Below are 20969 nucleotides of genomic sequence, written 5' to 3'. Positions count from 1 at the left end.
TATTGTATAGTATAGTGTTATTTATGTGTGTATTGTATAATATAGTGTAATTTATGTGTGTATTGTATAGTATAGTGTTATAAGTGTGTATTGTATAGTATAGTGTTATTTATGTGTGTATTGTATAGTATAGTGTTATTTATGTGTGTATTGTATAGTATAGTGTTATTTATGTGTGTATTGTATAGTATAGTGTTATTTATGTGTGTATTGTATAGTATAGTGTTATTTATGTGTGTATAGTATAGTATAGTGTTATTTATGTGTGTATTGTAAAGTATAGTGTTATTTATGTGTGTATTGTATAGTATAGTGTTATTTATGTGTGTATTGTATAGTATAGTTTTATTTATGTGTATTGTATAGTATAGTGTTATTTATGTGTGTATTGTATAGTATAGTGTTATTTATGTGTGTATTGTATAGTATAGTGTTATTTATGTGTGTATTGTATAGTATAGTGTTATAAGTGTGTATTGTATAGTATAGTGTTATTTATGTGTGTATTGTATAGTATAGTGTTATTTATGTGTGTATTGTATAGTATAGTGTTATTTATGTGTGTATTGTATAGTATAGTGTTATTTATGTGTGTATTGTATAGTATAGTGTTATTTATGTGTGTATTGTATAGTACAGTGTTATTTATCAACACACTTGGCCAATAAACCTGATTCTGATTCTGAGTACTGACTGAATCAAGATTCTGTGAATGAAATGAAATGAAATGAAGTCACTCTTGATTAGGAATCTGCAAATTTTTGTGAATGTAAATAGTTCTCAGGCAGTAGTGAGGGTCAGAGTGAAGGGTGTTAGGCAGTAGTGGGGGTCAGAGTGAAGGGTGTTAGGCAGTAGTGGGGGTCAGAGTTAAGGGTGACAGGCAGTAGTGGGGGTCAGAGTTAAGGGTGACAGGCCGTAGTGAGGGTCAGAGTGAAGGGTGACAGGCAGTAGTGGGGGTCAGAGTTAAGGGTGACAGGCAGTAGTGAGGGTCAGAGTTAAGGGTGACAGGCAGTAGTGGGGGTCAGAGTGAAGGGTGACAGGCAGTAGTGGGGGTCAGAGTGAAAGGTGACAGGCCGTAGTGGGGGTCAGAGTGAAAGGTGACAGGCCGTAGTGGGGTAACTACATATCTAATGTAGGGGTGTAAGAAAATATCGATACACGTGAGTATTGCGATATTTTGTTTGGTGATATTGTATCGATTCTCAAACACAAAATATAGATATTTATTTAAAAAAAAAGCTCCTCCCCCGCGAAAATAAGGACGATCTCACAAACGTTTCACTCACAACGGTTTATTCCTCCGTACACAGGAAAAACCTCCGTAATAACATGTTACTAAAACAAAAAATACTCATTATTATGAGAAAATGAAAATAAAAGAGTATATCGGTTGCATCTTCAGACTTCCACACACACATGTGGTGTTATAACTGAAGTGTGCACACTTTTGCGCATGCGCACATCCAACTAGTATAACGGTAATAAAGCGACGGCACATTGCTCTTAAAGGGGTAGCACCACTCCACTCGTTACAAAGTACAAGCATAACGGCGCGCTACTAATGTTAACATTAAAATAGTTCGCTATATATATGAAGATGTACATAGACGTGCCCTGACATCTGAGCATATTGACCAGTTTATCTTTCTACAGAAAAACCTTGACATTAAATAAAAACACAAATATAAATACAAATCAAAGAAACCTGTAAAATCCAAGTTTAAAGGTTGTGAGAATGTTCAACATCTGTAAATATTTTATTGCTTATATTTGTTTTGTTTTCTTTAGGAATCCTGCAAGCACTTTATTTTTCCATTGATATTAAGCAGATATAATTCTTTTGTTCAGATCAACATGTTAGGACGCTGCATGCTACAATTGGAAACTGAAACTGTGAAGCTTTAAAAGCAGGGTCTAAACATATGTATGGTCTGTTTATAACATTTAATACATTTAACACATTTAATACATTTAAGAAATCCTGCAAGCACTTTATTTTCTCCCTTTATTCATACTGCACATAAAGTGGTTCAATCATATTGAATGTTACAGGAGCTAATTAATGCAAATGCAGTTCCCACTGTGTTCTGCTTAAATAACAATTTTTTTTTGCTAAGGTTTGCATATGGTGGTGTTCTTGACAGCTTCCCTAAAACTTTATCCTATAATTAAAATAAGAAATATCCCAATATATCGCCTTGCTTACAATATCGCAATGTATCGCGATATATCATATCGCAACCCCGTATCGTGAAACGTATCGTATCGCCAGATTCTTGCCAATACACAGCCCTAATCTAATGTAATGTTTAGCTCTGTGTGTTTATGTCAGATCCTAACAGAAAACTCGCAAGACTGAATATGGTATACAGGGGCATGTGGTAGCCTAGTGGTTAAGGTGTTGGGCTACCAATCACAAGGTTGTGAGCTCGATCCCAGGTCCACCAAGCTGCCACTGTTGGGCCCCTGAGCAAGGCCCTTAACCCTTGCTCAGCTGTATAAAAATGAGGTAATGTAAGTCGCTCTGGATATAAAGGTGTCTGCTAAATAATGTAAATGTAAAATGAATATGGCTCCAATTTGGAAAATAAAATTAACCACACTTGACTACACCCTCACATGCCATAGAGAAATTAATCAGATAGTGCAATTACCACAAACCACAAGAGACCATAAATGTATTCTCACAAGAGAGAGAGAGAGAGAGAGAGAGAGAGAGAGACCTCACAATTTCCCAGACTTGCATAACCTATACAAGAGATTCATCCACACTGAAACACACAATACCAGTAAAATTGAGAAAAAACTAAGTAAAAAACCACGACACCGACACAAACACACTGCGACACAAACACACTGAGACACCGACACAAACACACTGCGACACCGACACAAACACACTGAGACACCGACACAAACACACTGCGACACAGACACAAACACACTGAGACACCGACACAAACACACTGCGACACCGACACAAACACACTGCGACACAGACACAAACACACTGCGACACCGACACAAACACACTGCGACACCGACACAAACACACTGCGACACCGACACAAACACACTGCGACACCGACACAAACACACTGCGACACCGACACAAACACACTGCGACACAGACACAAACACACTGCGACACCGACACAAACACACTGCGACACAGACACAAACACACTGCGACACAGACACAAACACACTGAGACACCGACACAAACACACTGCGACACCGACACAAACACACTGAGACACCGACACAAACACACTGCGACACCGACACAAACACACTGAGACACCGACACAAACACACTGAGACACCGACACAAACACACTGCGACACAAACACACTGCGACACAGACACAAACACACTGAGACACCGACACAAACACACTGCGACACAAACACACTGAGACACAGACACAAACACACTGAGACACCGACACAAACACACTGCGACACAGACACAAACACACTGCGACACAGACACACTGAGACACCGAACACAAACACACTGCGACACCGACACAAACACACTGCGACACCGACACAAACACACTGAGACACCGACACAAACACACTGCGACACAAACACACTGCGACACAGACACAAACACACTGAGACACCGACACAAACACACTGCGACACAAACACACTGAGACACAGACACAAACACACTGAGACACAGACACAAACACACTGAGACACCGACACAAACACACTGAGACACCGACACAAACACACTGAGACACAGACACAAACACACTGAGACACCGACACAAACACACTGAGACACCGACACAAACACACTGCGACACCGACACAAACACACTGCGACACAAACACACTGCGACACAAACACACTGCGACACAGACACAAACACACTGCGACACAGACACAAACACACTGAGACACCGACACAAACACACTGAGACACAGACACAAACACACTGAGACACCGACACAAACACACTGAGACACCGACACAAACACACTGCGACACCGACACAAACACACTGCGACACAGACACAAACACACTGAGACACCGACACAAACACACTGCGACACAAACACACTGCGACACAGACACAAACACACTGAGACACCGACACAAACACACTGAGACACAGACACAAACACACTGAGACACCGACACAAACACACTGAGACACCGACACAAACACACTGCGACACAGACACAAACACACTGAGACACAGACACAAACACACTGAGACACAGACACAAACACACTGAGACACCGACACAAACACACTGCGACACCGACACAAACACACTGCGACACCGACACAAACACACTGCGACACAAACACACTGCGACACAAACACACTGCGACACAAACACACTGCGACACAAACACACTGCGACACCGACACAAACACACTGAGACACCGACACAAACACACTGAGACACCGACACAAACACACTGAGACACCGACACAAACACACTGAGACACCGACACAAACACACTGCGACACCGACACAAACACACTGCGACACCGACACAAACACACTGCGACACCGACACAAACACACTGCGACACAGACACAAACACACTGAGACACAGACACAAACACACTGAGACACAGACACAAACACACTGAGACACCGACACAAACACACTGCGACACCGACACAAACACACTGCGACACAGACACAAACACACTGCGACACAGACACAAACACACTGCGACACAAACACACTGAGACACCGACACAAACACACTGAGACACCGACACAAACACACTGAGACACCGACACAAACACACTGCGACACCGACACAAACATACTGCGACACTGACACACTGACACACACACACACTGCGACACTGACACTGACACACACACAGACTGCGACACTGACACTGACACACACAGACTGCGACTTTGAGACACTGACACACATACGGAGACACAAACACACACACAGAGCCACTAACACAGAGACGCTAACACACACAGACACTGACACACACACAGAGACACTGACAAACACACAGAGACACTGACACACACAGAGACACTGACACACACACACAGACACACACACTGAGACACTGACACACACACTAAGACACTGACACACACACTAAGACACTGACACACACACTAAGACACTGACACACACACTAAGACACTGACACACACACACACTGTGACACTGACACACACCGAGACACTGACAGACACACACAAACACTCAGACCCTGACACACACAGTAAGACACTGACACACACTGGGACACTGACAGACACACATACTGAGACACTCACACACACACACACACACACACACACACACACAAAGACACACACACATACACTGAGACACTGACCCACATATACACTGAGACACTGACCCACATATACACTGAGACACTAACACACACACACACACACACACACACTAAGACACTGACACACACTAAGACACACATACATAGACTGAGACACTGACACACACACATACACTGAGACACTGACCCACATATACACTGAGACACTAACACACACACACAGACACACACACACACACACACACTGAGACACACACACACACTGTGACACACACACTGTAGAACAGTCCAACAGAAGTTAGAACACGGGGAGTAAACACACCAAAGCGGACTTTAGTCGTAATAAACGGGTAACCGGTGACTTACCGGGACAGGGACAGGAGATACACAGTTCGTGAGGGTTTATAAAGCGGTCACACACTCAGGTCCCCCCGGTGAACGTCCTCATGTCTCCGCGGGCTCACTCTTCCGGGATATACAAAGTGCTCCACAAACACCAGGTCTCTCTCTTATCTCCGCGGACCACTTGTGTTACTTAAACAAAACTTCATGAACTTGTCCGGTTCCTCATCAGACAGGATCGGATCACGACCAGGAATCAGACAATAAACCGAACACAGCACGAACAAGCGGCGCGCGCGCGCAATGTGCGTAACGTACGTTAGAGAATACGGAGCAGGCGGACGCTGATTCCCACAATGCAATGCGGTGTATGAGGGAGCACCCGGATGTGGTTACCACGAGAACTGTAACACACTGATAGTCACTTATCACGTAAGAATACACGAATACACACTAATACACTGTACACACTAATACACTGTACACACTAATACACACTAATACACACTAATACACTGTACACACTAATACACACTAATACACTGTACACACTAATACACACTAATACACACTAATACACTGTACACACTAATACACACTAATACACACTAATACATTGTACACACTAATACACACTAATACACTGTACACACTAATACACTGTACACACTAATACACTGTACACACTAATACACACTAATACACACTAATACACTGTACACACTAATACACTGTACACACTAATACACTGTACACACTAATACACACTAATACACTGTACACACTAATACACACTAATACACTGTACACACTAATACACACTGTACACACTAATACACTGTACACACTAATACACACTGTACACACTAATACACTGTACACACTAATACACTGTACACACTAATACACACTAATACACTGTACACACTAATACACACTAATACACACTAATACACTGTACACACTAATACACACTAATACACTGTACACACTAATACACTAATACACACTAATACACTGTACACACTAATACACTGTACACACTAATACACTAATACACACTAATACACTAATACACACTAATACACTGTACACACTAATACACTGTACACACTAATACACACTGTACACACTAATACACTGTACACACTAATACACTGTACACACTAATACACACTGTACACACTAATACACTGTACACACTAATACACTGTACACACTAATACACACTAATACACTGTACACACTAATACACACTAATACACTGTACACACTAATACACACTAATACACTGTACACACTAATACACTGTACACACTAATACACTGTACACACTAATACACACTAATACACTGTACACACTAATACACTGTACACACTAATACACTGTACACACTAATACACACTAATACACTGTACACACTAATACACACTGTACACACTAATACACTGTACACACTAATACACACTGTACACACTAATACACTGTACACACTAATACACTGTACACACTAATACACACTAATACACTGTACACACTAATACACACTAATACACACTAATACACACTAATACACTGTACACACTAATACACTGTACACACTAATACACTGTACACACTAATACACACTAATACACTGTACACACTAATACACTGTACACACTAATACACTGTACACACTGTACACACTAATACACTGTACACACTAATACACACTGTACACACTAATACACTGTACACACTAATACACTGTACACACTAATACACACTAATACACTGTACACACTAATACACACTAATACACTGTACACACTAATACACACTAATACACACTAATACACTGTACACACTAATACACACTAATACACTGTACACACTAATACACTGTACACACTAATACACACTAATACACTGTACACACTAATACACTGTACACACTAATACACTGTACACACTAATACACACTGTACACACTAATACACTGTACACACTAATACACACTGTACACACTAATACACTGTAGACACTAATACACTGTACACACTAATACACAGTGTACACACTGTACACACTAATACACACTGTACACACTAATACACTGTACACACTAATACACACTGTACACACTAATACACACTGTACACACTAATACACACTAATACACTGTACACACTAATACACAATAATACACTGTACACACTAATACATACTAATACACACTAATACACTGTACACACTAATACACACTGTACACACTAATACACTGTACACACTAATACACACTGTATCACACTCAGACTCACTGTACACACTGTATCACACTAATACACACTGTATCACACTAGTACACACTAATACACACTGTACACACTAATACACTGTACACACTAATACACACTAATACACTGTACACACTAATACACTGTACACACTAATACACAGTGTACATACTAATACACACTAAAACACTGTACACACTAATACACACTAATACACTGTACATACTAATACACACTGTACACACTAATACACACTGTATCACACTAATACACACTAATACACTGTACACACTAATGCACAGTGTATCACACTAGTAATAAACACTAATATACTGTACACACTAATACACACTGTACACACTAATACACTGTACACACTAATACACTGTACACACTAATACACACTGTACACACTAATACACTGTACACACTAATACACTGTACACACTAATACACAGTGTACACACTGTACACACTAATACACACTGTACACACTAATACACTGTACACACTAATACACACTGTACACACTAATACACTGTACACACTAATACACTGTACACACTAATACACAATAATACACTGTACACACTAATACATACTAATACACACTAATACACTGTACACACTAATACACACTGTACACACTAATACACTGTACACACTAATACACACTGTATCACACTCATACTCACTGTACACACTGTATCACACTAATACACACTGTATCACACTAGTACACACTAATACACACTGTACACACTGTACACACTAATACACTGTACACACTAATACACACTAATACACTGTACACACTAATACACTGTACACACTAATACACAGTGTACATACTAATACACACTAAAACACTGTACACACTAATACACACTAATACACTGTACATACTAATACACACTGTACACACTAATACACACTGTATCACACTAATACACACTAATACACTGTACACACTAATGCACAGTGTATCACACTAGTAATAAACACTAATACACTGTACACACTAATACACACTGTATCACACTAATACACACTAATACACACTAATACACTGTACACACTAATACACACTAATACACACTGTACATACTAATACACAGTGTACACTCTAATACACACTGTATCACACTAATACACAGTGTATCACACTAATACACACTAATACACACTAATACAATGTACATACTAATACACACTAATACACACTGTACACACTAATACACAGTGTTCATACTAATACACACTGTATCACACTAATACACAGTGTATCACACTAGTACACACTGTACACACTAATACACACTGTACAAACTAATACACAATGTATCACACTAATACACAGTGTACACACTAATACACACTAATACACACTGTACACACTAATACACAGTGTACACTCTAATACACACTGTATCACACTAATACACAGTGTATCACACTAATACACACTAATACACACTAATACAATGTACATACTAATACACACTAATACACACTGTACACACTAATACACAGTGTTCATACTAATACACACTGTATCACACTAATACACAGTGTATCACACTAGTACACACTGTACACACTAATACACACTGTACAAACTAATACACAATGTATCACACTAATACACAGTGTACACACTAATACACACTATCACACTAGTACACACTAATACACACTGTATCACACTAATACACAGTGTACATACTAATACACACTAATACACACTAATACACTGTACATACTAATACACACTGTACACACTAATACACAGTGTACATACTAATACACACTGTATCACACTAATACACAGTGTATCACAATAATACACACTGTACACACTAGTACACACTAATACACACTGTACAAACTAATACACAATGTATCACACTAATACACACTGTACACACTAATACACACTATCACACTAATACACAGTGTACACACTAGTACACACTAGTACACACTGTATCACACTAGTACACACTAATACACACTAATACACACCGTACACACTAATACACACTAAGACACACTACACACTAATACACACTAATTTACATTTACATTTACATTTACAGCATGTGACAGACACCCTTATCCAGAGCGATGTACATAAGTGCTTAAATCTCTAACACTGAATACATTAATGCTGGTTCACTATGTTACATACTTAAGATACCATGAGTTTAAAACATTTGTTCAAAGTTACAATGAAAAAGTGTCAAAGGTTTTTTTTTTTAATGCAAAAGATAAAGAAAGAAGTGCTAGTTGAAGTGCTTCCTGAATAAGTAGGTCTTCAACCGCCGCTTGAAAATAGCCAGTGACTCAGCTGTCCGGACCTCTAGGGGAAGTTCATTCTACCACCTTGGTGCCAGAACAGAGAAGAGTCTTGTAGTATACTTGCCTCTTTCCCTAAGAGATGGTGGAACCAGTGGGGCAGTGCTCGTAGATCGGAGGTTGCGGGGTGCAGTGTGAGGAATGATGAGGGCTTTGAGGTAAGAGGGAGCTGGTCCATTTTTGGCTTTGTAGGCCAGCATCAGTGTTTTGAATCGGATGCGTGCAGCTACCGGAAGCCAGTGGAGGGATCGCAGCAGCGGGGTGGTATGCGAGAACTTTGGCAGGTTGAAAACAAGCCGTAAACCCCAGCTGCATTTTGGATCATTTGCAGAGGACGGATTGCGTTCATAGGTAGACCTGCCAGTAGTGCATTGCAGTAATCCAGTCTAGAAATGACAAGAGACTGAACAAGTACCTGAGCAGCCTGTGTGGACAAAAATGGCCGAACCCTTCTAATGTTGTAGAGAAGAAACCGACATGAGCGAGTCACATTAGCAACATGAGAGGAAAAGGACAGTTGATTGTCCATGGTTACCCCAAGGGTGTGAGCTGTGGCTGAAGGGGAGATCAGATCGTTGTGCAAGGATACAGCAAGATCATGACCTGGGGATGAATCACCTGGGATGAACAGCAGTTCAGTTTTGCTAGGATTGAGCTTTAACTGATGAGCAGCCATCCATGATGAAATTTCTGCCAGACATGCTGAGATCCGCTCAGAAGCTGTGGCATCTGAGGGTGGGAAAGAGAAGATAAGTTGTGTATCATCAGCATAGCAGTGGTAAGAGAACCCATGTGATGAATTAACTTCACCAAGAGAGTGAGTATACAGAGAGAAAAGAAGAGGACTGAGTACTGAGCCCTGTGGGACGCCAGTGTAGAGTCTGCGTGGAGCAGATGTCACTCCCCTCCATGTTACCTGATATGAGCGTCCTTCCAGGTAGGAAGCGAACCATTCCCAAGCTGATCCGCAAATCCCAAGACTCTCGAGGGTGGATAAGAGAGTCTTGTGGTTGACTGTATCAAACGCTGCTGAAAGGTCAAGGAGGATGAGGACGGATGGCAGTTTGGCTGATCTAGCAACATGTAGATTCTCAGAGACATCCAAAAGGGCTGTCTCTGTAGAGTGAGCTGCTTTAAATCCAGACTGGTTGGGGCCTTGGAGGTTGTTCTGTGAGAGATAGACAGACAATGCATTCAAGAATTTTTGAAAGAAATGAGAGAAGTGATACCGGTCTGTAGTTACTGATGTCTGATGGATCCAGAGCAGGTTTCTTTAGGATGGAAATAACCCTTGCTCTCTTGAAAGTAGTTGGTACCTGACCAGATGTTATGGATCTATTGACGATAGTGGAAATAAAGGGTAAAAGGTCTTGTGAGATGGTCTGGAGCATATTGGTAGGGAGCGGATCCAATGGGCAGGTGGTAGGATTGCAGGACTGGATGAGTTGTAAAATCTATTCTGCTGCCACAGTTGAAAAATGTGACAACAAAGGTGTAGGGGAATGCATACTCTGAGATGTAAGTGCAGTCAGGGCTGAAGTGAAGGTCCGGCAGATTTCAAGTTCAAGTTCAAGTTCAAGTTTTTCTTTATTGTCAACTCTTTCACATGTACAGTATATACACAAAAAAGAATCGAAAATGTATTTCTCTCAATCCCAAGGTGCAAAATATTAGCAATGAGATTTAAATAAAGTCTTTTAAATAAAGCACTTCCATCGATCCGTCGATGTTCAGCAGAGAGTGGTGGCAGTTAAATGTTGCACCTCCTCTCTGTATGCTGACTTGTCATTCTTGCTGATGAGACGAACTGTGTACAGCAGTGGACTAAGCATGCAGCCTTGAGGAGCTCCAGTGTTCAGTGTGGTGGTGCTGGAGATGCTGTTCCCCATCCGGATTGACTGAGGTCTCCCAGTCAGGAAGTCCAGGATCCCAGAATGCTGAACTAAAGTCTATGAACAGCATTCGTACATAAGTGTCTTTATTGTCTAGTTGGGTGAGGGCTAAAGTGAAAGTGAAAGTGACGTGACACAGCTAAGTATGGTGAACCATACTCAGAATTTGTTCTCTGCATTTGACCCATCCAAGGTGCACACACACAGCAGTGAACACACACACACCGTGAACACCCCCGGAGCAGTGGGTCCGACAATGAAGGGTCGTGACAATGGCATCGTCTGTGAAGCGGTTGAACTGTAGGGGGCCCAGTGAGGGTGGTAACTGGGTCTTGATGTGTCTCATGACGAGCTTCTCGAAGCACTTCATAACTATCGGTGTGAGTGTGACGGGGCAATAGTCATTGAGGCTAGTGTTGTATAAAGTACTAGAAAGCAATACTTGAGTAAAAGTACAAGTATCGTACTAGAAAAAGACTTTGGTAGAAGTGAAAGTCACCTTTTAGAATATTACTCAAATAAAAGTCTTAAAGTATCTGATATTTACTGTATTTAAGTATCAAAAGTCATTTTCTGATATTTAATGTACTTAAGTATTTGAAGTAAAAGTAAAAAGGAAAATTTCTGTGATTTTCCATAGGCATAAGAGACGCTTCATCCGGTAGGAAGAATCTTTCATTCCAATGTACAGAAACATTTCTTACAAATACAGCCACGAGTGTATAACGTTATCTTCTTTACCCTGTTCACCGAGTCCACCTCTATCGTCGGGGCGGTCCTCTACGACAGGGGTGGCAACCCGCGACTCTTTGCCCAGTTTCATGCCGCTCTTACGTTCATATCGAAGTTTGTATTTGTGTCTTTTGTATTCGCTTCACTGGAGTTCAGTACTGTATTTTTGTCAAACGCGTATGTGAGTGGGATGAAAATACCTCAAAGTTTCCCAGTAGGAGCAAAATCATTTGAGTAAACAATTTGTGTCAAGTTCGCTCTCAAAATGGCAGGAAAAAAAAAAGGTGATGATCATGTGTACCCATGTGTATGCCTCTTGGTCTCTGGACTACGACAACGGGAGGTCCTCCAGTAGGTGCTTCCATAGCAGTTTCAGTTGTGCTTCCGCCTCCTTTGGCAACAATACGCTGAAACAGAGCATGCGGAGCTGCATAATGCAATCTACGAGCAGTGATTCACCAAACCTCCCATATTGCAGTCACACACATTTCTTCTGATTTTGTTTTGTAGTAACGAGTAACGAAGATGCTTATTGGAAATATAAGGGAGTAAAAGTATACAATTTATCTCAGAAATGTAGTGGAGTAAAAGTGAAAGTTGACATAAATTTAAATAGCGAAGTAAAGAACAGATATGTGACATTTCTACTTAAGTACAGTAATTATGTATTTGTACTCCATTATATTACAACACTGATTGAGGCAGATGAGAGGAGTGAGGGCGTGAGAGATGTCATCTGCATTTCTGGTGCCTTTGCAAATGGAGTATTTGTTGTATAAATCCCAAACAGTTGTACAATCCCTGTGTAAAAACACTACTGACAGTGTTAAATAATGCTTGCTGTCCCCTTTGAAGTGTCATTAGCATTGTTGTGCTAGTTACTAAGAAATAGTAATTTACTTACTAGTTACTTCATTCAAAAAGTAACTCAATTACTTTGTTGATTACTTACACCAAAAAGTAACGCATTACAGTTAAAAGTAACTTTTTAGTTTTTTTAAAGAAACTCGTCTTGCTCTCGCCTTGACTCGACATTACTGCCGTACATACATGAATAAACGGAAACATGCCCACAGTGCGGCGTCTTCATGTTTACAAGTTGGTATCCACCAATCCTACAATGCATCGCTGCTGTATACAGGCTAATGAACTCATTTATAAAAGTAACAAACAAACGCACCATATGGTAACGCTAACGGAGTTACTTTATTTAATGCTTTAGAGTATTAGTTACTGTCAAAGGTAACTGTGTTACAGTAATTCGTTACTGCCCAACACTGGTCATTAGTGACATTGGGGAGTGGAATTAGGACTGAGGTTTATTTTAGCTTCATGTATCATTGCTCATCTCACTGCAGGGATTAATAAAAACCTTAAAGAATAAACACTTGAAACAAAACTTTTCATCAAATGTCATTGAAAATGTTTGAAAAGTGAAAAGATTTAAGTGAAATAACTATTTTTGACTTTGATAAAGTATGGTTGTAGGCCTAACTTTCTGTGCAGAACGTTTAAATGCCATGCACTGACAACGCTGATCTTACATTTTTTGTAAAAACGTTTTAATAATAATTGAATTCCTTAAAACAGCTTCTCCCTCTAGTGGAGAGAAAGAGGAAATGCATCCTGACAGACATAATCTGACAGATAATTACAGTTTTGTATTTCCACTCTAAAAGTTGATAATTAATTTGTACTTATAAACAGTCCTTAAGGAGATTAGAATTTTGCCACATTCAAATTCAAATTTATTTATATAGCGCTTTTAACAATTGACAATATCTCAAAACAGCTTTACAGAACATAAACATGAAACAAAGGTTAATATAAAGAATAATATTGTTCATAATTTCAAAATTAATATAAGATATATTGATATATTTAAATGTGTATTTATTTGTCCCCAATGAACGAGTCTGAGGTGACTCAGGTGACTGTGTGTGGGGGTGCCGGGGGGGGGGGGGGGGGTGCCCCCTGTGAAGGAAGAAACCTTGAGAGGAACCAGACTCAAAGGGGAACCTCATCCTCATATGGGTGACACTGGGGGTGTGATAAATATGTTAAATACAGTCTGATAAATGTTGTATTGATAAGGAGGTTGTTGTCCTCAAAGAGTCCAACTGGAGCTGGTAGACATCAATTTCTGGATGCCTCAGGATGGTACGAAGAGCGAAGCAGTGGAGAGTGGAGAACTCCAGCCACCCGTCCCACAGACTGCTCTCTCTGCTCCCCTCAGGAAGACGTCTCCGCAGCATCCGATCCCGTACCAGTCGACTGAGGGATAGCTTTTTCCGTCAGGCTATCAGACTAACCAACAATCACAACTAATACACTCTACAGCATACTTTTACAATATGGTATGCCACACACTGCACCTAACTTCGGACTATCCACTGGACTACACACTCACACTGCACTAGACACACTGGACTTTACACACACACTGCATTCAATGCCATAATCCATCTGCTACCACTAGATACCATCCGATGCACACTTCTGTACCTGTACAATCTGTTTTGCACCTTATAGTATTTTATATAGAATATATTTACATATATTTACACATATACATATATAAATGCATTTATGTATATATTGTACACACATATTGCACTGACTATATGTATGAGCAAATTGCACATTTTCACTTGTCAACGCATTACCTATATATTTATTGGTATATCTGTACAACTGTTCTGCAATTTCTGGAGTTTGCTCCTAAGAATTTCACTCATAAAGGCACATGTGCTATGGTGATGTGACAATAAAAGTGACCTGACTTGACATTAGACACTGTTGTCCCATCAGATTACAGAAGGTTAGAGATAAAACATCTGCACTGTGGTATAATAGTCATACTCACACCCTAAAGAGAGAGACCCGTAACCTCGAGCGAAAGTGGAGCAAAACTAAATTAGAGGTTTTTAAAATTGCGTATTAGGACAGTATGTCCAGCTATAGACAGGCTCTAAAAACTGCTAGGGCTCTGAACACCTGAGCAAACTCATAGAAAATAACCAGAACAACCCCAGGTTTTTATTTAGCACAGTGGTTAGATTAACAAAAAAAAAAAAAAACAGAAATGTGAACACTATTCCATCACAGTTCAGTAGTGACGACTTTATGAGATTCTTCACTGATAAAATTAAAAGCATCAGGAACAAAATAGGTTATGTTCAACATGTGAGAGCAACTTGTGACTCAGTCTCACCTAAAGCTCTACAGTACACACACCTACAGTGCTTTACAAGTACAGGACAGGAAGAGTTTTTATTAACTCCTGGCTATCTCTAGGTTACGTCCCTAAATATTTCAAGTTGGCAGTTATTAGGCTACTCATTAAGAAACAGAATTTAGATCCTAATGAACTATCAAATTACAGACCTATCTCACACCTTCCGTTTATGTCTAAAATACTAGAAAAGGTTGTGTCTGTTCACCTGAGCTCCTTCTTTCAGGAGAACAATATCCTCGAAGAGTTTCAGTCAGGTTTCAGGCCCCATCATAGTACAGAAACTGCACTTGTTAAAGTTACAAATGACTTGTTCTTAGCTTCGGAAAAAGACTGTATGTGTCATGGTGAGACAAAGATGAGTGGGGATCCAATTGCAGTTAAACATTTAATAATCAAAACATGACACAGGAACACAGACAGGTAGGCAAAACTAGGCAGAACACCAGGCAGACAGGAAACAGAGACGCAGACAGGAAACAGAGACACATACAATAACGACTCGCATCATTGCAGTGAGGGAAAGATTGAGTACAATTAGTGTCCATGGTAACCAATGAGTGGGCGGAGCAAACAATTAACAACAGGGCAAGACAGCAGACAGAAACAGGGCAAAAACACAGACAGACTCATTACAGTATGCCACTATTAGTTCTACTTGTCCTTAGTGCTGCATTCGACACTATAGATTCTCCTAGATCGCTTACAAAATTACACAGGTATTCATGGACAGGCATTAAGTTGGTTTAGATCCAACCTGTCTGATCGATACCATATTGTAGAATTAAATGGCGAATCCTTTATTGCCAGTTAATTATGGGGTCCCGCAAGGATCAGTCCTTGGACCACTGCTTTTCTCGATATACATGTTTCCATTAGGGAACATTATTAGAAGACATGGGATTAATTTCCACTGTTATGCTGACGATAGACAGTTATATATCTCATCAAAACCAGATGAAAGATCTAAATTGTCCAAATTAACTCAGTGCCTTAGAGAGATAAGAGATTGGATGAGCTGTAATTTCCTGTTGTTAAACTCTGATAAGACAGAAATATTACTTATTGGTCCAAAAACCAGTAAACAGAAGCTCTCACACTTCAACCACCATTTAGAGGGATGTACTGTTACTAGTAGCTCGACAGTAAAAGACCTGGTGTTTATTAGACAGTAACTTGTCTTTAAAATCATATCACCATATTACAAACACAACCTTCTTCCACTGTAGTTGTGAGTGTAGGGCTTTATGTGAGACTGGGTCATGAGATGCTGTCAGTGGTTGAACATCAACTATTTTGTTAGTGATACTTTCAATTTTATCAGTGAAGAATCTCATAAAGTCCTCACTACTGACCTGTGAACATCTGATTTTCACAGTCTGTATTCAGTACATGATTTATTTATAACTACATACTTTATGGCAATGATTTACAATTACACTATCTTGTGGTACACAGATTAGGACGAGGTTCCTGTTTGAGTCTGGTTCCTCTCAAAGTTTCTACTTCAACTTAGCCCTTAGCATCCAGCCTCTGCCCCATCCGCATGGAGTTCATATGTTCCTCCCCCTGTCCAAAGAGTCTTTAATCTCCACATCCTCGAACAATCTGTGTGCTGTTAAAACCATTATCCTAATAACCAGCTATCGAATCCTTAATATGAGCATAAATATGATAGAAATATAATATTTATAAATAATATATTTATACTTAAGTCTGCACTGTTTCTTAAAGGTCACATGTAAAACTATGCAAACTGTCACATTGATGCTGACCTGGTTTCTGGTTTCCTCTTGGCTGGTGTTTAGAGCACATTAATGAAACCCTGCTGTGTTCTCCCCACATATTACTTTTACATTTCTGGCATTTAACAGACTCCCTTATCCAGAGTGACTTACATTTTTTTTTCAATTTGTACAACTGAGCAATTGAGTATTAAGGGCCTTGGTCAGGGGCCCAGCAGTGGGATTTGAAAACAGGACCTTCAACAGGACCTATAACCCTGTTGTAACACTTTGACCCAGATAACTCGCTATTTCCAGGAAAGAAATAGCTTGAAGTCGAAGAGTCTGCAATCCACACGTTCAATGGCAGGTGTACAGGCACACGAGGGGTTTAGCTCTTTATAAGCATAAAAAAATTGTCAGTTACGTGGGAATAAAAACGGACCCAAATGCAGGACAGCTAAACGAAAACAGGATTTATTAACTAACAAAAACATGAAACAGGACAGAGACAAAACCAGACATGGAGACAATAGGATTCCGTGCTGCACAAGGCAACACGGCTCAGTTAAATATACAACATAATCAGAAACATCAGGAACAGGTGTGCAGAAGCGGGGAGGAAGAGACAAGGGCGGGGAAGACATGTGAACACAGAACGTAAACAAAAGCACATGGCCACAGTCCAGGCAGAGTCCTGACAAAAATAAGGACATAAATAACAAAACTATAACAAGTAGACAGAGCAAACATATCATCTAAGTTCTCCTATGTCAGGGGTCGGCAACCTTAAACAATCAAAGAGCCATTAGGACCCGTTTCCCACAGAAAAAAAAAAACACAGGGAGCCACAAAACTCTTTTAACAGCTAAAATGAAGAGAACACCGCATATATCGTTTTTTACCTTTATGGAAAGTATAGAAAAAACTGTAGTTGTTGCATTTATGAAATCAATGAACTGCTACCGAGTAAACGAACTTTTATTTCTGCAGGCAAACAAAAATATTTTGAGCAGTTTGAACTAACCTTAACAACAAAGACGCTCGGTCGAAGGTTACTTTCAAATAAAATGTTCAATGTCTAATTGAGTCCTCTTCGTACTCATTGCTTCTGTGTGTCGGATTTCACAAGTCGGCAGTTATGACTCATATTTTGAGTGACAAAAAAATTAAACACGGTTTATTTTAATGTTACAAGAGCATCATAATCTTAGAATATAGAATTACTTTTTTTTTTTTTAAAAAAACTAACTAACTAAAATAAAATACATTTAAATAAAATATTTATTTTCCAAATCTACAGGGAGCCGCAGCAGAGGGATGAAAGAGCCACTTGCGGCTCCGGAGCCTCGGGTTGCCAACACCTGTCCTATGTCATCATCACTTTGCGTTGGTTGTTTTTGTGGAGACACAACAGTTAATGGAACAACATAAGTATAATATAATAAACATTAGAACTTGCCAGTTGGGGGGACACGGTGGCTTAGTGGATAGCACGTTAGCCTCACACCTCCAGGGTTGGGGGTTCGATTCCTGCCTCCACCTTGTGTGTGTGGAGTTTGCATTTTCTCCCCGTGCCTCGGGGGTTTCCTCCGGGTACTCCGGTTTCCTCCCCCGGTCCAAAGACATGCATGGTAGGTTGATTGGCATCTCTGGAAAATTGTCCGTAGTGTGTGAGTGTGTGAGTGAATGAGAGTGTGTGTGTATGCCCTGTGATGGGTTGGCACTCCGTCCAGGGTGTATCCTGCCTCGATGCCCGATGACGCCTGAGATAGGCACAGGCTCCCCGTGACCCGAGAAGTTCGGATAAGCGGTAGAAATCGAATGAATGAATGAATGAATGAATGAACTTGCCAGTTTATGTACTACATGTACAGCATCATGAGTTATTGACTTTCAAGAATCTTAATAAAATGTTCATTCTGATAATGACCCTGGTCACATAACTATACTATGTTTACTCCAGTAATCATCATCAACAACAATATCACTGTCATCATCATCATGAAAAACAAAAGTGAAATTCCTGTCCTTTAACTCCTAGGTAAGAGTTGCAAATATTATGTTCCTGGGCCTGTATTCATAAAGGCTAATAATGATCTCAGAGAACTTCTAACTTAGCTTAAAAATTCATAACTAGGAATCTTATCTTAAGAGTGATTCAGGTCTCAAAACAAATCTGAACGAGGAAAATATAACATCTTCAATACAATAAAAAAGGGAGCGCTTTTAAAATCTGGACTATTATAAACTCTGTCTCTCTGTGTTATAAATGTTAATGTAAATGTTAACATCTCTGTCAACACAGTCCCGAAATGTCATAGAGACAAATTATAACTAATTATTTCTGAGATGTTAGAGTATCTATAAATGGTATAGCTGCAGGATATATATCTGATAAAGAAACTCTTATCCTCTTAAAGGTCCTCCTCACTACTCCTAACACTTTTTGAACTTATGAGCTCTTTTAAGGGTTAAGAATTCTTCTTCTTCTTTTGGCTTTTCCCTTTAGGGGTGGCCACAGCGAGTCATCTCTCTCCACCTATATGCTTTATAAATAACTTTTATCTTTACCAGAATCTTCTCTTTCTTATTAAGGGGAAATGCCCACATTTATAGAATTATGTTACTAGGAGAAACTCTTTACACTGAGAATCGTTATGAATACATGCCCAGGTCTTTACCTTCAGATTCTAAATTTCTGGTCTTTGATTCTTGTCCTAAGACCCTGTTATAAAGTTCTTAGACTAAAATTATTCATGAACATTAATTTCTGGTCTTAAATTACTGGACTTTACCTCTTGGTTGAAAAGTTTTGATGCAGATTTTCTTGGTCAATACAGCTCAAGCTCTGTCCTTTAGCATTACTTGATCCCATGCGTGTCTGATCTATCACATTATTCATTTTTTAACTTTAAAATTACAATTTGAGATTATATTCAGATTATAAAGAATTGCTTCATTATATACAGATTATACCTCTGTTAGTACACACACCAAATAGGCATGAATTCTAATATGTGGGTCAGTGTCTGAAAATGACTAACATTCTGGTTAGAACTACACTGAACTC

At 39.8% G+C, this 20969-nt stretch overlaps 1 protein-coding gene across 1 annotated transcript in view; it reads right to left on the bottom strand.

The window, feature by feature from the left end:
* capn15 (calpain 15) overlaps nt 1–6030 on the bottom strand; it is a 29629-nt gene extending 23599 nt beyond the window's left edge. The window contains exon 1 of the mRNA XM_027154088.2: nt 5700–6030. The gene's annotated coding sequence lies outside the window, so the exon portion shown is untranslated. The remainder of the gene's footprint in view (nt 1–5699) is intronic.
* Between the last annotated feature and the right edge of the window lie 14939 nt (nt 6031–20969).

The sequence above is a fragment of the Tachysurus fulvidraco genome, chromosome 3 (genome assembly GCF_022655615.1).
Source record: "Tachysurus fulvidraco isolate hzauxx_2018 chromosome 3, HZAU_PFXX_2.0, whole genome shotgun sequence".
NCBI classification, from domain to species: Eukaryota; Metazoa; Chordata; class Actinopteri; order Siluriformes; family Bagridae; genus Tachysurus; species Tachysurus fulvidraco.
The sequence above is the reverse complement of the archived record's forward strand: the minus strand, read 5'-3'. Positions and strand labels throughout refer to the sequence as shown.